Here is a 22,899-nt window from a genome sequence, read left to right on the forward strand (position 1 = left end):
AATGGTTTTCTTACTTTCAATTTTATTAATCTCTCCTTTGATTTTCAGCATTTCCAATTTGGTGTTTAATTGGGGATTTTTAATTTGTTCTTTTTCTAGTTTTTTTTAGTTGTATACCCAATTCATTGATCTTCTTTTTCTCTATTTTATTGATGTAACCAATTAAAGACATAAAATTCCCCCTAAGTGCTGCTTTGGCTGCACCTGACAAATTTCTGTATGCTGTCTCATTGTTGCCATTTTCTTTAATGAAATTATCAATTGTTTCTATGATTTGTTCTTTGACTCAGTTTTTTTAGGATTAGATTATTTAATTTCCAATTAATTTTTAAATTTTCTTTCCATTGCCTGTTATTGAATGTATTTTTATTGCATCATAATCTGAAAAGGATACGTTGACTATTTCTGCATTACTGCATTTGGCTGTGAGGTTTTTCATGTGCTAATACGTGGTCAATTTTTATGTAGGTGCCATGTACCGCTAGGAAAAATATACATTCCTTTCTATTCCCATTCAATTTTCTCCAGAGATCCGCCATATCTAACTTTTCCAGAGCTTCTCATGCCTGTCATCATCTCTATTATTTAACATTGTGCTAGAAATGTTACCTAGAGCAATAATTGGCCATCTGGCCAATCCTATTTTTCAGGGAGTTATTTTCCCCAGTAAATTTTTGTCTATCTTTTCCCATGTTATCAACTCTTTGTTCATGATTCTTTTCCACTGCTCTCATTTCCTTTCCCAGTTTTTCTTCTACTTCTCTAATTTGCTTTTTTTTAAATCTTTTTTAAGCTCTTCCAGAAATTCCTTTTCGGCCTGAGACCAAATTACATTTTCCTTTGAGGCTCCCATGTAGCCATTTTGACGCTACTGTCCTCTTCTAAGTTTATACCTTGATCCTGTCACCATAGTAACTTTCTATAGTCAAGGTTTTCATTTGGTTTTTGCTCATTTTTCCTACCTTTTTCTGTGACAGTGTATTTATGTGAGAGTCGAGCTCTGGTCCTACACTGTCCCAAGCTTCGCTCAGGGTCTTGCTGCTGGCTTTCCCCAGGGAGTGGGGCCTCCCTGTTGGCCTGCCCCAGGGAGTGGGGCCTCCCTGCCGGCCTGCCCCGGGGAGTGGGGCCTCCCTGCCGGCCCGCCCCGGGGAGTGGGGCCTCCCTGCCAGCCTGCCCCGGGGCTGAGGCCTTTCTGCTGGGTTGCTAACGTAACAGCGGCTGTCGCTGGGGGCTGGCCCTGAAGGAGGGGCCTTGCTGCTGCTCCGGTCTAGGGGTGGGGTCCTCCTGCTCGGAGGCCCCAGGGGCCAACACATTCATCAAGTGCAGCAGGACATACAGTGCTCTGCCCCCACAAGGGTCCTACCTCAGTGAATAAGGGACAGGTGCTCTGTAAATACACCTTAAGAGCTTACTAGCACAGAGTACTGAGTGCCGTGGGGCACAGATAACCTGACAAAGAACGTGACCCCTGCCCTCCTGAAGTGTACAGACTAGGAGATATTGTAGAGGTAGGACAACAACTTGATGACTGAGTGAATGTGGAAGAAAAGCGAGAGGGGCAGAAGAGCCAAACGCAATGCTCCCGTCTCCTGCCTGTGCGCATGCCGGGCCCGCGTCTGTAACGCTCTTCCTGCTGGCTTCTGCCTTGTGGAACCTCCTGCTTTCCCCACCCCCTCTTGATTCCAGTGCCTTCCCCCACTAATGATTTACCACTTCTATGCAGCTCGTTTTGCACAGATTTCCTTGCACGTTACCTTCCTCATTAGAGTGTGAGTTCCTGGAGAACAAGACAGTCTTTTGCCTCTTTTTTATATCCCCGCTGTTTGACGCAGGGCTTGGAACAAATGGTGTTCAATACATGTTTATTGGTGGATTAATCGAACCCGAGTTCAAGTCCTACCTTTCCCTGATTCCCCACCTTCGAGCACCTCTCCCCCAAAACTACGGTGGACTTACAATTGATTCTGCATACATGTTGTTTCCCCTGGGAGAATGTGAGCTCCTCAAGAGAGAGCAGAGATGGAATTCCCAGGGCCCACCATCATGCCTGGCACAAAGGAGGCACTGAATGAATACTGACACATGTTAGTGACACCGCTCTGGTTAGGCTGCCTTCCCTCCAAAATAAACATCTCTTCCTTGCTCTCTGGGCCATTTTTATAAGATCAGATTCCCACACTCGTCACTTTCCTGGCTGTCCTCCACTGGCTACAATTCCAATTTGTCCGAGTCCCTCCAACTATGACATCTGGGATTGAAAACAAGGCTACTGAGTGAGGAAGAGAGCCATTTCTTGAGTTTCATGGATTTGCTGGCTATCAAGAGTTCATTGACTTACAGTTTGAAGGGGCTCGTGGAGATCACTGAGTCCAACTGCCTCATTTGAGAGATGAGGAGACTGAGGCCCAGAGAAGAAATGTGCCTTGGCCAGGGGCACACAGATGTCAACGGCAGAGCCGGGATTTCAATTCAACCTCTCCGGCCCCAAATCCAGGGGGTCACCCTCGGTTACGTTTGCTCATGCTCCTCCCTACCCCAGTCCCTTTTTCCTCTCGTACTGTAAAATACACAAGTTAAAGTGCCCTTCGCCCACCCATCTGCCAAATCAGCCTCCTTACTCCCTTGAAGACCAGGTTCAAAAGCCATCGAGTCACCATCCCTGTTTTAACACTACTCTGGATTCCCATTACCCTTCCACTGTGAGAGAAATAGGTCCTGTTTAGGTGTTATCGATCCTCACGGGCAGAGGAATCGGGGAAACTAGTGCATCCTGGTCAGACTGATAGTGTCCTGGGCTTCCGATGAGAGCTAGCCTGACTGACGCATAGGGACTGGTATCTGCATGGGACAGCTCCTCCTCGAGCCTGACGTCTACCAGGGCAAGGACATCCCAAGAAAAGATGTCCTTCTCTGAGGTGCTATGAAAGGAGGCAAGAGAATGAGAAAACAGGCAACCGCCTCCAGGAGGGCATGCATATGGAATACCCCAAGAAGAAAACGACATCTCTCCAAATACATGAGTAGAGGGCACAGGGAGCCAAGGCAGGATAGGGAGCAGAGAGAGGCAGATGTCTGGAGGGCACCCATGATGGCAAGACTTAAGAAGGGTCCAGCTTAGCTACTCCGTGCCTTGGGACAGGTTTCTGTGTCCTTCTGGGCCACTTTAAAGGGGGGGGGGCTCTTAGGTTTCTTCCAGCTCTAATAACCTGATTCTCATTGGACCTCTTTCTGTACAAAGTTCTTCCTGATGATCTCCCCAGTGGCCAGTAGCATTATCTCACATTTGTTCTGAATATACATGCACATATGCACTCACAGTGACAATAACAGCTTACATTTCTATAGGGCATTGAGATCTGGAAAGTACTTTATAATATCTTCCCAACAACCCTATTATTACCCCCATTTTACAGCCTGAGTAAGTCAAGATCATACAGCTGTAGGTGTCTGAGGCAGGAATTAACTCAGGCCCTCCATTCACTATGCCACCTAGCTCCTTGTGGACAGGGATGATTTCATTTCTGTCACTGTATGTACAGCACTTTGCACAATCTATGGCACACAGCAGATGCTTAATACACACTCGTGTAATGCCTGACTAACAGAAGGCCCTACAGATGGCTCTCATGAAGACCGCAGCAGAAACAGGCAGTTCCAGCACTTCCAGCCACTGGATCTCAAATGGAAAGCAAAGGAACAAGAGTAACACCCCGGAGCCAAGTGGCTAAGCGTGGACGGCCCCTTGGCTTCGGCTGCTCCTCTGTGACCGGAACGGGCAGATAAAAGGGGGCCTCGGGATGGAGGGCTCAGCCTGCAGATCACCCCCGACCTGAGCCACTGACCTGCCAGAAACACTGGGAGTCCAGAAGAAGGTCTTGGCTCCCTCCAGCTCCTGACAGGACACACCAAACAGCTGGCTGTTAGCTCTCGGGAGCACAGATGGCACAAACACTCCGACTGCAGAGGAGGGAGGAAGCTTCTTCAGCCCCAGGGCAGAACACGCTGAACTCGACTCCGGGACACCAGGGCCGCCTGCTCAGGCTGCACCAGCTCGGGGCGCCCTCGGGCAATGCCCGGTCTGCAACCTCTAAATTAACCCTTAGGAGCCAAAGACGTGAGGCTTATGTTTGTGGAAGTGAATTCCAAACGATGTCCCTCCAGGCTGTCTGGCCCCGTGGCTCTGTGTGGGAGCCCACCTCTCTGCCTCCACGACCTCAAAGGATCATCTATTTAAAGCTGAGAGAGACCACTGAGATCATCTGACCCAATCCCATCATTTTACAGAAAAGGAAACAGGCTCAGAGAAGCTAAGAGACTTCTCCGAGGTTGCACAGGCGGTAACAGAGCCAGAATTCAAACCCAGGTCCTAGGATCACAGATTTCGAGCGAAAGGGGATCTTGAAGGTCATCAGAGAAGGAATAACACCTTCATTTTACAGGTGGGGAAACCGAGGCACAGAGAAAAAAAAGAATCCTAGATTCTAAACTGCCAGGGCCTTCACACGACCTACCCCAATTCTCTCGCTTCACAGATGAGGAAGTGAGACTCAGGGGAAAAAGAGTTGTCCAAAGTCACACAGGTAAACAGCAGCAGAACCAGGTCAGCAGTCTTTCTACTGCACCTACACGTCTCAGAGAAGGAGGTGAGAGTTTTCTTAATTCCAGACAATCTCCAAACATTTATGAAACACCTACTATGTGCCAAGCACTAGGGATACAGAGTCCAAAAGGAAACAAGTACTTGCCCTCAAGAAGCTTACATTCTAATGGCAAAGACAGCATGGACAAATGTGCACGCTGACGCAAAACAGATTTCAAAAATAATGACAAGATAATGTTGGAGGGTGCAGCATTGGCAGCTGGGGGGTCAGGAAAGCTTTCACGTGGAAGGGAATCATGGGGACACCTCTATGCTTAGGGCATCGCTGAGGTCCCAACTGAGTTAGCACCATGGCCAACGGCCTTCTGGTGTCTGCTGACAATGCCATCACTGAAAATGTTAGTGTCTCGTAAAAATAAAAGAAGTGATGATGGTCTGGGTTTGTAAGGGCATATTTCTCATATAATGAAGTAAAAGTGGACTGTGGGAGGTGGACTGGGATCCCACCTGAGTACAAAACAGTCAAACTGAAAATACAAGAAGTCAAAACGAAGAGTGGAAAACTTCCAGATCACTGGGTTTTGTTTCTTATAGAGAATCATGCTAAATGAATGAAATTATGCTAATGAATGAAAAATGGAAATCAGGTGTCAGAGCAACGATGAAATGTCAGCACGGACAAGATACTGCTCACTGCAGGGAAGAAGGCTACCTACGTGGCTGCCATGGTGGCAAGTGTGCCCTCATGCTGGGTACTGTGGCAGGCCTATGGCAGCATCCTGCCTACCTGGCTGCAGCCAATCCCTGGAACCTGCCACATCACAGGGCCGTCTGGGGTTGGAACCAAGCCACTATTTTCACAAGCCTCTCTGAGTTTCTACCAACATGAATTCAAACGAGTTAATTCCATGTGCCACTTCTAGGCCCACGGAAATATTGCTCAACACGGAATGCTGTAATTTTGATAGAAATCAAAAGCATATTTGTACAACAGCTCCTGTCTACAGTCCAAGGGACTCAATTCCTGGACCAAACTGAATTTTAGTAGGGACTGTCTTCAAATGTAACTGCCAAACTTCTTCACTTGGTCTGACGCAAGACAAATTTTATGACATCTGGTGCTCCCCCACTCTCAAGCGTGCAAAGAAAATGAGAATAAACACCCACTTTCTGAATCTGGGACCTCCAGGTATGTAGCTATGTGGAGACTGGTTTTTTTAGGGTTTTTGTTTTTGTTTTTTTTGTTTTTGCTTTTAGGCAACTGGGGTTAAGTGACTTGCCCAGGGTCACACAGCTAGGAAATGTCAAGTGTTTGGTCTGAGGCCGGATTTGAACTCAGGTCTTCCTGACTTCAGGGCCGGTGCTCTATCCGCTGCACCACCTAGCTGCCCCTGGAGACTGGTTTTTAAAAGAAAAAAAATCAAATGCTTTCCCTCGAGTGTCCCAGAGAACTATCCTGGGGACATGGCAGTTATGTTCCAATAGAGCAAGTGCTGCCATGTGAAAAAGAAATTACACTTATCTTGCTTGCCCGGTACTGGGGAGCCAAAGACAAAATGCAAAAGTCTCTACCCTCTAGGAGTTTACATTCTACTTCTCTGGGCAAGGGCAGGGTCTTAAAACATGGTGCTTCAAGGTTCTGCCTAAGGAATGACTTGCCAACAAGCTAACTCTCACCTTTGCACCCTAAAAGGACACAAAAACCAGCAGAATTTCACACAAGGACTTCACACTGCTGGGTATACAGAAGCGTGCTCAGCCTGGATCAACAGCAGTCGGGTCAGATCAAAGGATGAAGGATAACATTATCCTTCCCCACCCCCATCAGTCATCACTGTATTGTCTAGCAAACTACAAGGTCAATAGTCAGCAGTGTGGCAGGGCAACCTCCAAAAACTTACACGACATTAAGCCACGTTAAAAAGATGCACAGGGTCCAGGGCTAGGGCAGTGCTGGTCCTGCTGCGTTCTCCCCTGACCCAACCACATCCAGATTATGGTATGCAATTCTGGGGGGTCACCTTTTAGTACGCGCATTGATAAAATGGTCCAGAGGAAGGCAGACAAGATGAAGAAGGACCTCCAGATCATTCCCTACAAGGCCTGGGTGAAGGAGCTGGAGATGTTTAGGCTGAAGAAGACTCAGGGGAGACAAGATAGCTGTCTTCAAGCATTTGAAAGACTGTCACCTAGAGGACAAGTGAAATTTATTATACTTGGCACCAAAGGGTAGAAGCAGGAAGGGTCAGAAGTTGGCAAGAGAGAATTTTTCACTCAATACAGAGAAAACTTCCAAACAATAAGAACTGCCCCAGGGGGCAGCTAGGTGGTGCAGTGGATAGAGCACCACCCCTGAATTCAAATCCGGCCCCAGACACATAATACTTGACACTTATTAGCTGTGTGACTCTGGGCAAGTCACTTAACCCTAATTGCTAGCTAGCTAGCTAACTAACAAACGAAATAAATAAATAGATAAACAGACAAATAAATAAATAAAAACTGGCCCAAGTGAGATAGATGGCTGCCTTGGGAGCAGTAGGTCCTACTTGCTGGAGGTCTTCAAGCAAAGACTGGACAGTCCCTTGTGGGGTGGGGTATAAAGGGAATTCCTTCTGTCCCATCCACTGGATGTATGGCTTCAAGACCATAAGCATCCCCCCCCTTTTTTCTGTGCCAACTTGAGATAACGAATGGATACATGAAGCTCACCTAAGATGTGGCAAGCGCATTTTAACAAACAGGGAAGAAGGAAGCATAAAACTAATATAAAACATAGCCAAGGTAGAAAGTACAACAGCAAGCTTAATACATTTTTAAAAGATTAAGTTGATTTATCCAATTTAACAGTTTGTTTGCACTATCTTGAGGGAAATATTTCTAATCCATAAGGTAACAAAAATAGAGATAGGACGAAAAATTTTATTCCAAAGTAAAATTATAATAAAAAAAATTTGTGTCATTTGACATGCCTGGTCCTTCTACTGATAAGAACTTTTGTAAAGAGTTACCTGGGGGTGGCAGTGGACAGAGCTCTGGCCTTGGAAGTAAGGAGGACCTGAGTTCAAATTCGGCCTCAGACACTTGACACTTACTAGCTGTGTGACCCTGGGCAAGTCACTTAACCCCAACTGCCTCACCAAAAAGCAAAAACAAAACAAAACAAAACAAAAAAGAGTTACCTGAAGTTACCTGACACCAAGAAGTTAAATGACTTGCCCAGAGTCACACTGCCAGTATATATCAGAAGCAGGGTTTGAACCAGAGTCTTTCTGGCTAAGAAGACAACTCTCTATTCACTATGTCATGCTGCAACTCCACAGAGGGAATCTTGGTCCTGTATGGGCTCAACATAACCTTCTAGCATGGCGGTTCTCCAATTCTGTGACTGTGTCATCGACTACTGTGAGGACAGCAACCATTAGGCAATGAGTTAGCCCTGCAAGTGTCTCTCTCTGCTCTGAATATACCCGAAGGGCCAGTGTAACCATCACAGAATGGTTCTGAAAGTCTGTGCCTCCCTGTGCTGTGGCATGGAGAGTTAGGTTTGCCATTCTGTCTTCACAGCCCTCACTCAGAGCAGCTGCTTGATTTGTTTATCTGTGGCTCAGAAACGGGCACCCCGCTGAATGTCCACTAAGGCTACCCATCTTTTCCATGGCTCACCAAAGGCCACGTCAGCACCAGGGCCAGAGGCTTGCCTGCTGCTGCCTGATAACTTCCATGGAGATAATACCCACACGCTCGGGCGTAACAATGCTTTCATCACCCAGTTAGATCTGTCTCCACATGTTCCCTGCAGATAACAAGGCAACTTTTTGCAGCATACTTCTATAAGTTAAGCACTAATTTTTTTTGTTTCCTTCCTTTATTAATAAGAATAGTTTCCTTTTTCTACCATTTTTACCCAGTATAATGACATCTCTCTGGTCCTGACCTTCAACCTACCACCTGGTCATAAAAATCTGGCATTCTAATTAAAAAACCAGTTCAACAGGACCTTTGAAATGTTTGTCCCTCCTACTTCTTATCACCTGTGGCTCTCACCCAGAAATGAGCAGGCTGTACCCATGCTGTTTCAGACAGATTCTAGTGCCCAAAGCCCAGAAAGATCAGTAGATTAGCAATGTACAATCTGAATGCGCTTATTCTGCAGATGCCTGTTTTATTGGATTATTACTGATTGCCAAAACAGATACAAATGCAATCTAAGCCTCTACTTGGTCTCATCAGTCCCTGGGGAGCTACTGGCCAGTGATCACAGGAGAAGGGAGTAATACTATGAGAGGAACAAGACAAAGTCCCATATGTCACACAAAATAATTCAGTTAACACTAAATAGCAAGCACCAGAAGTCACTTCCAAAAACAAAAACAACCACAAAGATGGGGGGGGCTGATACAATAGAAGGAGGAAAAGGGGTTCCTATAGGAAGCCCATGACCTATCAGTTTTAAATTAAGCCCAGACATAGGAATACAAGGATCTGAGAACCAGTCTCCTCCATAACAGAAAAACTGTCTCCTAGCTGCATTATAATGATCAAGCTTGGCCCCAAAGAAAGGAGGAGGATATGAATCTCCCACCCTTCTTCGTGGAGGTGGCAGACTATAGGTGTAGAAAGATCATTGTGTATATTGTCAAACTTGGCTGTGCTGGTCAGAATAGTGAAATGCTTTTCCCCTTCGTGAGAAGGTAGGAGGAAGAGAAGGGAGGGAGGAGATGGGAAAGAAGAAAGAATGGGAGGGTGGGAGAGAAGAAAGAATGGGAGGAAGAAAAGGGAGGGAGGGAGGAAATTGAAATCGTATGCCCCAGTATTGTTTCATTTCATAGCCTCTGATATCTGAACTCTGATTCTCACCCACAGCCAATTCTGTTAATACAAGACAATCCCCCTTTATATCTGTTCTGATTCCCTTTGGGTTGAGAAGGCATGCTCACAATCTGCAAGTCTTAACCACATTTCTTTGTTGGTCCCTAAGTTCTCCATTTCCCTAACATTTCCCAACTCTTCTCCCTGCCAAGAGCCCTAGGCAACACACCCATGGACCTGGTCTTACCTGAAGCACTACCTCAGAACTGCACAATCAATCTCCTACCCTGGATCACCTACTGAATGAGTCGAGCCATTCTGTTTATTCACCTGTGCTCTATCCAATGGCCTGTGACCAATTTTTAAAGGGGCACTTCCCCTGCTGTAGGGGCCAAGAGACAAAGCATTAATTTTAAGTGGTGATTCTTTCTTTCCTTTTTTCCTTCTCCCTCTCTCCCCACCTTCTCTCTCTCTCTTTTTCTCCTTCCTATTAGTTATATCCTTTGACCACCTATCTATTGGGAAATGGCTTTGGTCATACACACACACACACACACACACACACACACACACACACACACACATTAATTGCTTATATATCTTCAATACCAAACCTTTATCAGAGAAATTGAACACAAAGATGTTTTCCTATTCAGATGCTCCCCTTCTTCTCTGAGGTGCGTTACTTGGGTCTATGCAGAAGCTTTTCAGTTTTATGTATTTTGTCTTTGTAATTACCTCCACCTCTTGTTTGGTTAAGAATACATCTCCCGCTCAAAGCTGTCCAAAGCATATGATCTGTTCCTCCAATTTCTAACAGTCTGATCTTTAATATTAAAGTCATGTCTCCATTTAGAAGGGATTGTGGAGTGTGGTGTAAGGTGCAGGATGAAGCCTGATTTCTGCTAAACTACTTTTCAGCTTTCCCGGCAGTTTTCATCACGGAGGGAATTCTTTTTCTTGTTTTTCTTATTTTTTTTTAATTTTGGGGGGGAATTCTTTTTCGAAGTCAATTGCATTTTCCAGTTTATTGACTTCTATTGTTTTGGATTCTCCCTTCTCCGGTCTGTTTCACTGACCTCCTCTATTTTTTTAACCAGGACCAGATAGTTTTGATGACTGCTCATTTATAATGTAGTGTGAAGTTAGAATTCGCTACTTTCCCTTCACCCTTACCCTCTTTTAAGGGCTAACTTTCAACTGAAGTCACGCAAAACCAAATTAGGAAAGGACTGATGAGCCTCCCTCTGCTCACTGGAGCAGCCTAGAGCTATCTTCCTCTCTCCTGGCCAGGAAACTCAAGCGTTCTGATCAATAATCTTCCTAACTTTAGGACATACCAAAGCCTTTGGCTTCTAAGAACTGGCTGACTCAAGAAATACCAAGGTGATAATAAAACTTAGAGGAGCATGAAAAAAAAGTCAACTAGAGTTCCATTTAGTTTTTCCTTCCTCAAATATGACTGATAGAAGTTCAAGTGACAAAGGAGAAAACCAAGGAAATGAGCCTGCTGACAACCTATTACTAACGATGTCTGTGAGTGACAACTCTGTGGGATCCCCTAGAATTTTTAAAGGGGCATCAAGGGATCAGCAACACACCTGCTGAGGCTTCACTATTGCTTTCTGGAATAAGTGGATAATACGCAACTCTCAGGAGTCCAATTCATTCAAAAAGAAAGGACTCTACCAGCTAAAAACTTCTTGCCCCATTAAGTAGTGGGATTTTTTTTTTCTTTAATACTCTCTGAAAAGTGAGATAGCTTGGCATAATAGACAGGAAACTGCTTTGAAACCAGAAAGACTTGGGTTCAAATCAAGCTGCTGACACTGGCTGTGTCACCCTGACAACATAGCTTCTCAGTGTTTAGACCAGGGCTTCTTAAACGGTTTTCCACTCGAAATGCCCCCTTTTCCAGCATTCACTGGCACTGAGTGGCCTCAGGGTATTCACAGTGCAAAGTGCGTGCCTTGTGCTCAGAACCAAGGCTGCAGTGAAGGTGCATGATGCAACATGGGCAAGCATTTCCAGACACCTGGGATTCAACACACATTTGATCTTAATTAATTTCTGGTCGCTGCACACTCAGAAACCTTTCAGTGTTGCCAGATTTTTTGTGACCCTACATGGGGTTGCGACCCACAGTTTAAGAAGCTCTGCACAGCAACCTAAGATTGAAAGTTGTGGAAAAGGTGCTCTTGCGTTGGGGAGAGAGTTTCCCCACACCGGGAAAGTATCATACCAGTCCCATTACAGTTCTAGTCCCTCATGCTTCTGAGAGTCAGTACGGTGCAGACAGGGACACTGAGGTACAGAAACTGCTCCAACTACTTTGGGAAGCAATTGCAAATTATGCTAAGAAAGTGACTAAAATGTTCATACTCTTTGCTCCAGAGACACTATTGCTGGGTATATACCCCAAGGCAATCTAACCCACAGACACCATAAAATTTGTAGCAGCAAAGAATTAGAAACAAATGAGGTGCCCATCAATGAGGAAATGGCTAAACATATTGTGGTCAATGAATAAAATGGAAAATTATTGGACTGCAATGAATTCAAAGAGCCATGCTAAGACTCTGAACTGGCAAAAATTTACCATCTGTTTATCTTGCATATGCTTAATTATGTTATGTGATGTCTCTCCAATCAGAATGTAAGTTCAAGGGCAGGAACTGTCTCAATATTGTCACTCTATCCCTAGAGCCCAGCATATAGTAAGTGCTAAATAAATGCTTGTTGACTGATTATATCAACTGATGCAGAATGAAGTAGAACCAAAAAAAAAAAAGCTACACAATGACTATGACAAAGTAAGAGGAATGAACATGGTGCAATTATTATGAGCAAGCTCATCCTCAAAGAAGACCTATGGAAATGTCCCTCCTTTGCCTTCTTTGCAGGGGTGGGGGAAGGACCGTGGGTGTGGAACACTACATATACCATCAAACTTCATCAATATCATTTGGTTTGAATGACCTGCTTCTCTCCCACACTCCACCCCATTTTAAAATTCTCTATTATAAGGAATGCTTTCTGGAAAGGAAGGGGACTTACATTAGGAAATGAAAGTGATATACAAACAAAAGATGGCCATTGTTTTTAGACAAGTGGCACGGGATGCCTTTACAATTATGGATTCCTGGGTCAGCCATATTTTGTGTAAGGGCAGTCTCCTCTTCCCCACAGAGCTTGTGAAACCTTGTTACAAGGGATACCACTAAAGAGGAGAATGATGAAAGTACACCTGGAGAAGGAGGGAAAAGGAAGGCCGGACATCATCTTGATGAGTAGAGAGGAGAGAGAGTTTATCATATGCATATGTCTTAGGGCTTTTGATAGTAACCAGCAGGGAATCGTTCTCCTCTTCCCAGCCTCCCTCATCCTCACACTGTCTCCTTGAAATATTGCCTGGTGCTAGCTTACACCCACCAGTCTCTACGACCCCAATTTCCTGAACCCTTCAATAGTCTTAGATTGCACACAGTTTCAAGCCAAGAAGAAAACCCAAGGCTTGAGGATCCTGGGCCTGTCCTCCATGAACTCTGAGCTCTCCAAAGTAAAGTACAGCTCTATCCCTAAATAATTCAAAGGTGTTAATGTGGTTACCATAGTGTCCAGGGAGTAGGATTTCTCAGAGAGATGATTGCTTCTACTCCCAAGGAGGGTAAACCTCTCCATCCTCCATCTGTCCAGAAACCCTGGAGTTGGGGTTTTTCATCATTTAAAGAGTAAGCCTGTAATTGTAGCTAGAGAAGTCTTACCCATCACCCCTCCCTCAGCCACTGCCAAGAGCATGCATAACTAGGTAGTGGCCAATGGGATACATCTACCAGGCACACAGGTTGACCCTTTTTCCCAAGCTCCACAATGACAACGACTCTCCCAGCTCTTTTAGAATCCCAGCTCCTGGAAAGGAGAGACTGTGATTTTTTTTTCTTCTTCATCTCTCCAACACTTAACATAGTACATGGCTAGGTACAGGTACATAACAATTCGTACTGATGGATTGAATTGATTGATCTTGGCGGTCACCTAATCTAACTTGGACCTGAAGACGTCTCTCTAACAACATCTCCAAAAAGTGGCTATCCGGCTTTGGTTGGAGCATTTCCAGTGATGGAGAACTCACCCCCCCCCCAGCAGCTCTTTCCACTTTGAGATCAGGATAATCATTAAGGCAGTTTTTCCTTATACCCAATCAGAGATCTGCCTCTCAAATTTCCACTCACTGCTCCTATTGCTGTCCTCTAGAGCCAAAGAAAACAGCCTGATCCCTCTTCCACATGATTGCCCTTCAATTACTTGATGACTGTTATCCTGTTCCTGTGCCACATCCCACTCTTCTCTTCACTAAGCTACCATCCCTGTGTCTCCAACCAACTGTCATATCGTGGGGTCTCCTTTGCCCCTACTGTCCTCTTCATGATCATGATCCCCAGGCCCAAACCCCTTGGGAATAAGACAGCTTCCTTCCTTGACCTGCCCCCAGTGCTCAGTGCCCATTCTAGTCATCGTTGGGTAAAGGTCATTGGTTGGATGGAGATTCAGTCATTTCTATTTATTCTGGAGGGGAGTGGGGGGGGGCCCACAGGCAAGACAGCAAAGCTTTCTGATGATGCTTCTACTCCCAACCCTCTTGGGATACCCTCTCCTCCACCTATTCAAATCTTACCCACTCTGCATGGCACAGTTCTGCTTCTACCAGCTCTGCAAAGCCCTCTGCCCCAGCCTGCAATGAGCTGCTCCTTCTCTGAGTGCCTATGAGACCCAAAATCAGTATTCCAAAACCCAAAGGCTGATTCTCCACTGTCACACTGGTCTCTGCTTGTTTCATGTACGGTCCTTGCCTTGCCCCTCTCCCACCCTATCCAGCCACACATCTGTTGGCTGCTTGAGGGAAGAGCCAATGTCTTCTCTTCCCCTCAAGTCCCTTGCCCCCAATAAAAAGGAACATGAACAGGGGAGAGAAATGCTCAGTAAGAAACTACTTAATTGACTAATTGGTGGTATTCATGACCAAAAAAATAGTTTTTGATGACGAAAAACTCTCTTGCTATGGGACTGAACTGAGAAGTAGTAGCCACCTCCAAAAGGACATCTGGATTTTATCAGAAGAGGAGGCAACATGGTACCACGGAGAGAGAGCATTAGATCTAGAATCCCAGCCTGGCCACTTATTACCTGTGTTACCTTGGGTAAGTCATTTCACATCTGTTGTTTCTCAGATTCCTCATCTATAAAATGAGGAAAGCAGGCAAGATGGATTCAAAGGCTCCTTCCAAAGCTAAATCTATGACACTGGGATAGTCTTTAGTTTAATTCTCACTCTGATAATGACTTCTGGTGTGCCCTGAAGCAACTCACTTCCCACATCCTGGACTTCTCTTTCATCATCAGTAAAATGAGGGCAGTTGGCATTCTGGAAAGCAATTTGGAATTATACAAAGAGAAGGAATACTATCGCCATTCTGCCCGACCCTTAGATGCTCTGTGAGGCACATGCACCCCAACAAGGTTAATGACAAGAAGGGCCCCCAAACCTCACACATGGATATGCACAGACCAGAACCTTACTCACAGCAACAATGTTTGCAGAAGCAAAGAACTGGGAACGAATACAGACAATGACTGGGAAATGGCTACACAAGCTGTGGTGTAAAAACACAGTGAAAGAGTACTGTGTTACAAGAAACGGTGAAGATCAGAGAAAAACAGAGAAGCCTGGGAAGACCTCATAAATGGATACGAAGTGAAGCGCCCAGAGCCAGGAAAACCATATGTCTGCAATGCCTACAACCCCTTGGCCACGTAGGAAGGACACAATGAAAACGGGATCCTGGGAAATCACGGTGACCAACCTAGGCTGCAAAGAAGACCCACGAGAAGACCCTTCCCTGCTGCTGCGCAGAGCTGGGGGAATGTGGGTGTGGAATGCCGAATACAATGGCAAACTTGTTCCACGTGTTGTTTAGCTTTACTGACCTTTTTTTAGCCTTTCAAAATGCTTCATTATAAGGAATGGCTCTCTGGGAGAGCAAAGGGATGCACTGGGAAATGTAGGCGATAAAAAACAAAGGATGGCAATACAAAAATGTTTTTAAATGAGGGGGTCAGACTAGGAGACTTCTCAGTTCCCTTTCTGCTCCAAATGTAAGACTCGATCGAGTAACAGTGATACTACACAATGATCGACTGTGAAGGACTCGGCTCTTCTCAGCAATACCATGATCCAAGACAATTCCAAAGGACTCCTGATGAAAAATGCCCTCCACTTCCAGAGAAATCACTGACAGAGTCTGAATACAGATCAAAACATGCGATTTTTCACTTCATTTTTTTGTTGCTGTTTTCCTTTTGTCTGTTCTTCCTTTAAAACATGACCAATAGGAAATATGTTTTATACGATTGCACATACACAGCCTATATCAAATTGCTTACTGTCTTAGGGAGGGGGGAGGGAAGGAGAAAATTTGGAACTCAAGATTTAAAAAAAATAATATTGAAAATTGTCTTTACATGTAATTGGGAAACATGAAATACTATTTTCAGAAAAGACTCAATGATCTGATGAATAATGGGGAGTAACTGTGACAATAAAAAGATCATGGCACAAGCAGTGAGGTCAACTGGCCTCCGGTCAAGGCTGTTACAACCTAGCCTCAGTTTCCTCACATCCCTAGTATGTTCATCACCTCTCATCGTCCACCAGGGCATCAGAGCCTACTTAGCCGTTGGGGGGGTGTTCTGACCTGTGAACCTCTTTGACCTAGGCCTCCAAAACTAAGCCACCACCTTCCTCCTTCCCTCAGACCAGGAAGACTTAATCAGTCCAAGATACTGCTATCCCCATGGGACAAGGTCAGGCTGCCCCACCCTAGTTACAGCTCTGCTAAAACCCGAGCAAAACTGGCCATAAGCCATGGCCTGAAGCTTCAGCCACCTCAGCAAGGTGGGGAGAGCTGCTTCCCACAGAGGTGAGAAAGCAGCCACCCTGCCTCACAGTGTCATCATGCCCTCTCAGCAGCAGCTGCTGGGACCTTCACACGGTGGCCGGCCCATCATAAGTGCTTAATGAGTGTTCACCGATTGCTAAAGGACAAAGTTTGCAAAGGCAGATGCAGCTCGTGGCGCAGTCCCGCTTACCCTCTGGAGGAGCCCCGTGGTCCTAGGAAGTGGTGCCGCTACACTGAGCACCTGCCCGCTGCTCCAGGAGGGAGGAGGTCTTCGCTCTCCTCCCTGGGTGATGAAAGGAACCTTCCTAGATGAGTCAATATTTGACCTGGAGATTAATCCCAGGAAAGCCAATGTTTGCGCACCACTTTTCCTCTTCAGTTCAGAAAGCAGAAGGAATGGAAACTTTTCATTTGGAGAAGGCAGAGTGTGTGTGTGTGGGGGGGGGATGGTGGCCCCTGGCAAACACTCAAGGCAAATAGGCCGGGGCTGCCAGTCCAGGCTCTGGGATGGCTGTGCCACTGACCCCCTGAATCAGCACTCTCCCTAGCCTTTTTTCAGAATGAAGGTGAGTATGGGGAAGCACACAGAAGGCTGGCTTGGGTTCAAGTCCTGCTCTGATACACACTGGCTGTGTGACTCTGGGCAGGTCTCTAGGCCTCTCAATGTCCCCAGCAGCCCTATAACACAGACAGGGAGGGCTGACCTGCACTGGTGGGGTGCTTTTCTTCACCCAGGATTGTCCAATACCGATTAAAATCACTGTTCTGATCCCCTTTCCCGTAATCTGAAAGGCCCCAGGAATGGCACAGTGCAAAGAACACCAAACATTCCCAGCGAACTTATGTACCCAAGTGTTGGATTCAAATCCTGCTTCCGATACTTGGTAGCTATAAGACCTGGACAAGTCACTTAACCACTCTCAGTTTCCTCACCTGGAAAATGAGGATAATAACAGTACCTACCTCACAGAGTGGCTATGGGGACCAATGTATGCAAGGAGCTTTGCAAGCCTTAAAGTGATACAGAAATGCTGGTTATTGTTGCTGCTATTTTTATTATTATTTTTATTCTTATTTTGGGGGGGGTGGCAATCAGAGTTAAGTGACTTGCCCAGAGTCACACAGCTAGTGAGTGTTATGTGTCTGAGGCTGGATTTGAACTCATGTCCTCCTGACCCCAGGGCTGGTGCTCTATCCACTGAACCACCTCGCTGCCCCATATTATTATGGTTACATCCCAGGCCCACCTATGTGGCCTTTAGCAAATCACTTAGCCTGTCTGGCTCCAATTTCCTTCTCTATAAATTGACTGTTGGACTAGCAGCTTTCCAGCTGTCTGTGGACCTACGATGCTGCCCTGCACATCTCATGACACTATCAGAAGCCTCACGGAGCCAAGGGGGAGAAGGCCCTTGTAGAAGACCAGGTCTGTGATGTTAGCGTGGCAAGTCTTCATTCTCATTTTCATCGTTGATTAACCAGAGATAGGATTTCATTCCTTTGACAACTGACAGTGAGGAAACTCCCACCACCCATTCAGGCCAAGACCTGCTTTGCCACTTAAACTCTTGGAGACGGCTCGCTGGGTCCTTGAGAAACACAATCATGCTTGGTCTCCCCTGAAGGAACATGAGCTCCTCGAGGGCAGGGGCTGGTTCACTTCTGTCCCTGGATCTCCGCTGTCCAACGTAGAACCCGCTTAACTGACTGATCGAGAAGACTGGGAAGGGCCATACTGGTGATCTCCAAGGGCCGTTGGTGGGATTTGAAATGTAATGGAGATGAATGGGTTCAAGAATACGAATCCCTGGACCCCTGGTCAGACCACAACTGAAATGGTGTAGGCCAGGCTAGGAGCCACATTTTAATGGCTAGTGTTTATAAACCACTTTAAGGTTTGCAAGACACTTTATAACTATCATTTCATTGACCCCCACAACCCTGGGACATAGCTACTAATATTATTCCCATTTTTCAGAAGAGGAAACTCAAGTAGTCAGATATTAACTGACTTGCCCAGGCTCACACAGATAGTAAGCATCTGAGGCTAGACTGGAATTCAGGTGCTCCTGACTCCAAGTCCAGCACTCGATATCCCCTGGACCCCCCAGCCACTGGTAATACAGGGATTGTGCAGAGGAAGGCAATGAGGATGGTGAAGGACCTTGAGTTCCAGCCCAACAGGGATCAGGTGAACAAAATGAGGATGCTCAGCCTCTGAGAAGATTTAGACAGAGGACGCCACAGCCACATCCAATCCCTGAAGGGCTGTCATGTGCAAGACTTGTTCCATTTGGTCCCAGGGATCAGAACTTAAGAGACAGTGGGAAGTCGTAAGAAGGAGAATTTAAGCTCGACCTTGCTAGAGTCAGACAGGCTGAGTTCAAATCCTGACTGGTCCTTACTACTAATGCAACCTTGGCCAAGTCACTTCACCACTCTAGGCCTCAGTTTTCCATCTTGAAGATGGGGGGGCGGACTACATAGCCTCTAAGGTTCCTTCCAGCTCTTACTTACCTGTGGAATGGGCTTCCTTGTGGAGAAGGCTGAGTTAGGAGTTGGCGCGTTTCTCCTTCTGGGAGGTCTTCAATCAGTGGATGGACGACCACCCATCAGACAAAGCATGCAAAGGATTCTTGTTCAAGTAAAGCTCAGGCCGATGCCCTCTATAAGCCCTTCCAACTCAGAGACTCAGTCTGTGAAGGGAGGAAGTGGCATCAGACAGAACTAGAAGATGTCCGAGCGGTAGATTTCAGCTCAATAGAAAGACTACCCCATGACCATCAGAACTGTCCAAGAGTGGAACAGGCTGCCTCAGTGGGCAGGAGGTTCCACTAATAGGTCCTGGCCAAGTGCTCGGTGGGTACCTTGGAGAGGGGTGTGGAATGGGCTGAATGGCCTCAGGGGTCCTCCCCAACTCTAAAATGTCGTCATTCTGGGACCCAGGAGGAGTGTTGCACAGGACATGCGTTGTGAGCCCAGAAGCACTTGGATCATTATTATCACGCAGTGCAAGGAGAAAGGGTGATTAAGTCTGCCACTGTCTCATCAATCAAAAATATAACCACACTTGGAAGTCCGAATTATTTAAATAGAGTCCTGTGGCAATAGCTAATTTTATATTATATGTAATATGGATTAGCCGTCTTCATTGTCCCCACGGAAGTTCTTCTGTCCACATCCCTCCCTTCCGAGCAGGAATACAAGGCAGTAAAGCCCAGTGCCAGGATTAGCCCTCTAGCCCTTGCCACCTAGATCCGGGATCAATGCTCCAGAGACAGCATGCTTACCGCTTCCAAGCTCAACTGCTCAGTCACGGGACATCCCTCAAGCTCCCCAAACTCCCCCTGGCAATGGCGAGGAACCTGCCTCCCACCAAAGAAAGGATCCCAGGGTCACAGACAAAGAGCTGGAAGGAACCTTAGACTTCATCTAGTCCAAATGGCTCAGGTTAGAGGTCGCTCAACATTTATGAAGTGCCTACTCTGTGCCAGGCACTGGGCTAAGTGCTGGGGATGAGGAGCTCACGGTCTAACGGGGCAGACAGAAGGTTAAGTGACTGGTCAAAGGTCACACAGGGGGGTAGGATCAGAGTGGGGGTGGGGGTGGGGGTTCAAACCCAAATCTTCTGACTTCCCGGGCCAGACAGCTCCCCACTGCACCGCACAGTGTGGGAGGCTGGAAAGAGAGTCAGAATACAGAGACTGCAGACCTCCCTCTGCTGCAGACTCTCTGGCCTAGAGCGAGAAGGGTATCCAGACACAGGCTAACCCTAAACCCAAACCCAAGCCTTCTCACTCCACAAATGAGGACGTGGAGATAGCAGAGAGAGTAAATGACTTAGGGGAGTATTCAAACACATATGCCTGAGCGCAGAGCTAATGCTTCCTCAGTTGTATGTCTAGGCCTCAGTGTCATTGACTGTAAAATGGAAATAACTGCTCCCTACCTCACAGGGTAATTGTGAGAAACCAACAGGGTAGTGTTTAGGAGACACGATTATTAGTATTAATTTATCCAACTCCTTTGTTGAATTTTTCATATTCTCCATCGGTTACCACCAGACTGACCCTATTTGGTGATAAGTTCAAGGGTGAGAAGAAAAGTAAATGTTATATCATCATTCCCAAAGTTGTATCAAATCACATTAAATCCATTTTTTAGGTTAGAGAATTATCTAAATTGCTTGATGCAAAGTTCTTGGAATTAAGCCTTCCTCTGGCAGACAGAAACCAGAAAGACCCCGGTCCCCCTCCCCACCCATCCTTGTTCTCTCTGGATTTTTCTACCACACAGAAGGAGGCCACACAAGCACCATCATCTGGGCAACGCTCACTGAAGAGCTTAATGAATGCAAACTCAATGGGCCCCAAAGAAATTAGGTTAGGTCTAACAAGACAAAGCATTTGGGCAAAAACCAGGTCCTCATTGGAAATGAGTTCTCCCTGTTCTGGTCCCAACGGCCACTGCCGTCAGCCAAGAAATTTGCTCGGCTCATCTGCAAGGCTACGGATGTTCTGTGATGGAACGGGCAGGGAATGAGACGGACAGGTGGCTGAGACATTCTGTGCTGAAACATTCTGAATTTAGACCTGTGATGACACCTAATTTCACTTCTCCTCCATTAGGGGGAAAACTATTTTATTTTTAGCCTCATTTCTGTTTTTACTATCCTCAGGCTTTGGGGCAGAACTAAAGAATGGGCAGATTTCTGAAGGAGGGGGCATCTATCCACAAAGCTGCAATTCAAGGACTGGGGGCGCCAGATCCGGCCCTGAGAAGAGAAGGCTTCAGTCAAGCAGTTTTTCCCTGGATCAATCACTCAGCGGCATCTTTATTCTCCTGCCATTACTTTGGACCCAATGAGCCAAATTCCACCTCAGTAATTGACTCGGCTGCTCAAAGGGGACAGGAAATTCTCAAGAATGAAATTCTGACAAAACAAAGAGAAAACATTTTGATGAGGACAAAAGGATGTTGCCACCTAAAAGCATCAAGGTGGCCGTCCACGAGCTCACCCGCTCAAGCGCTAACAGCGAGAACGACCACAGACTGAGGTTCTTACTTTCAGAAAGCATGGCGGGCAAGGAGTGGTTTCCAATAACCTGCCTAGAGCATGGTGGGGTGTTGGCCTTTTCTGCCATTGTCAAGTAATTGCTGCCCAGGTGACTAAGCAAGAAAACAAAATGGCAGGATCCAAAATGTACTAAATTCAGAATGAATTCTAAGAATAACCAAAAGGGGAGTGTGTGGGTGTCTGGGTGTGGGTGTGTTGGGGGAGGGGGTCAGCCTACGTCACAGGTAAGAGGAAATCCAAGGAATGGCACTTGTACATGGAGTAAATGGGAAAATTCCAAAGGAAATAAGGCAGAAATATTCAGCTTTTAATCTACTTTAGTTTTCTCTACTAAAGGAAAAGGCACACCAGATCTGGAGCCTGAGGAGCGGATGGGGGGAGGGTCCTGGAGAGGGGGTTAAAACATCAACTCTGCTATTTCCCAGCATAACCTTGGGTAAGCCATTTCCCCTTTATATGCCTCATTTTCCTCATCTATAAAAGGAGGAGACTCTACAATCTAATTTCTCAGTTCCCTTCCACTTCTAAATCTCCAACTCACGAGATCTCCAGATGGGGAAGGGCAGAGGCATTAACACAGAAATGGAACTCAAGGTGAAGGAGGAGATGAAAAGAGAGGATCTACCTAGCCTCAATGAGTTCAAGTCACCAGGCCTTGATAAAAACAAATTCTAATAGCTGGCATTTATGTTGAACATTTGCAGAGTGATTTTCATCTATTATCTCATTTAATTCCCAAAAGTAAGTGCTGTTATTATCTTTATAGATAAGGAAACTGAGGCTCAGAGGTGACTTACTGAGGGTCAAACAGGCTGCAGGGGTCTAAGACGGAATTCAAACTCAAGTCTTCCATACATTCTACCACACTGCGTCTATCACCTACAACCATGGTACTGAAAGGACTGATGAACCTAACTGTGGAACCAAGATAGGTGTTTTTTGGAAAAATCATGAAGACCAGGAAAGGTGCCACAAGGCAGACAACAGGAAGGTGTTATCCTAAATTTCCAAAGACAAGAGGAATCTAAATTCTCTTCCCTGTAGTGAGATAAAACCTTACTTTGATTACTAGCAAACTTCTAGCATGTATCCTTAAAGGGGTGGCGTAAGATTATCAGTGAGCCTGAAAAGGGACTTTGGAGGAAAGAGATGGTCATCAAGAGCCAACATGGGTGCATTGAAACAGATCAGATGACCGGAGGATCAAGAGCTGGAAGGGGCCTCAGAGGCCATTCCACAGATGAAGAAACCGAGGCCCTGAGGGGGCGCTCAGTGAGGATCAGGATTCAGAAAGACCTCCATAGGCTGGAATGATAGGTCAAGTCTGAGCAAATGAAATCCAATAGGGACAAACTCCCAGCCTTCACCTGAGAAAAAAAGACCTCAGAGAGCCCAGCCAAAGAACAGTCCAGTTATCTAAGGATGCTTGAAGAGAAAAAGTACATGAAGACGAG

General features: G+C 46.0%; 1 protein-coding gene across 8 annotated transcripts in view; it reads right to left on the minus strand.

Moving 5' to 3' along the window:
- Nucleotides 1-22,899, minus strand: part of ST6GAL1 (ST6 beta-galactoside alpha-2,6-sialyltransferase 1) — a 122,219-nt gene that overhangs the window by 50,679 nt on the left and 48,641 nt on the right. For 4 of the 8 annotated variants that reach the window (XM_021005605.2, XM_021005611.2, XM_021005609.2 and 1 more), the window contains one exon: nt 18,886-19,064. The exons of the other annotated variants lie outside the window; for them this stretch is intronic. The gene's annotated coding sequence lies outside the window, so the exon portion shown is untranslated. Of the gene's footprint in view, nt 1-18,885; nt 19,065-22,899 lie in introns of those variants that run through there. 8 annotated transcript variants of the gene reach the window in all.

The sequence above is a fragment of the Phascolarctos cinereus genome, unplaced genomic scaffold (genome assembly GCF_003287225.1).
Source record: "Phascolarctos cinereus isolate Bilbo 61053 unplaced genomic scaffold, phaCin_HiC Scaffold_5;HRSCAF=322, whole genome shotgun sequence".
Classification (NCBI taxonomy): domain Eukaryota; kingdom Metazoa; phylum Chordata; class Mammalia; order Diprotodontia; family Phascolarctidae; genus Phascolarctos; species Phascolarctos cinereus.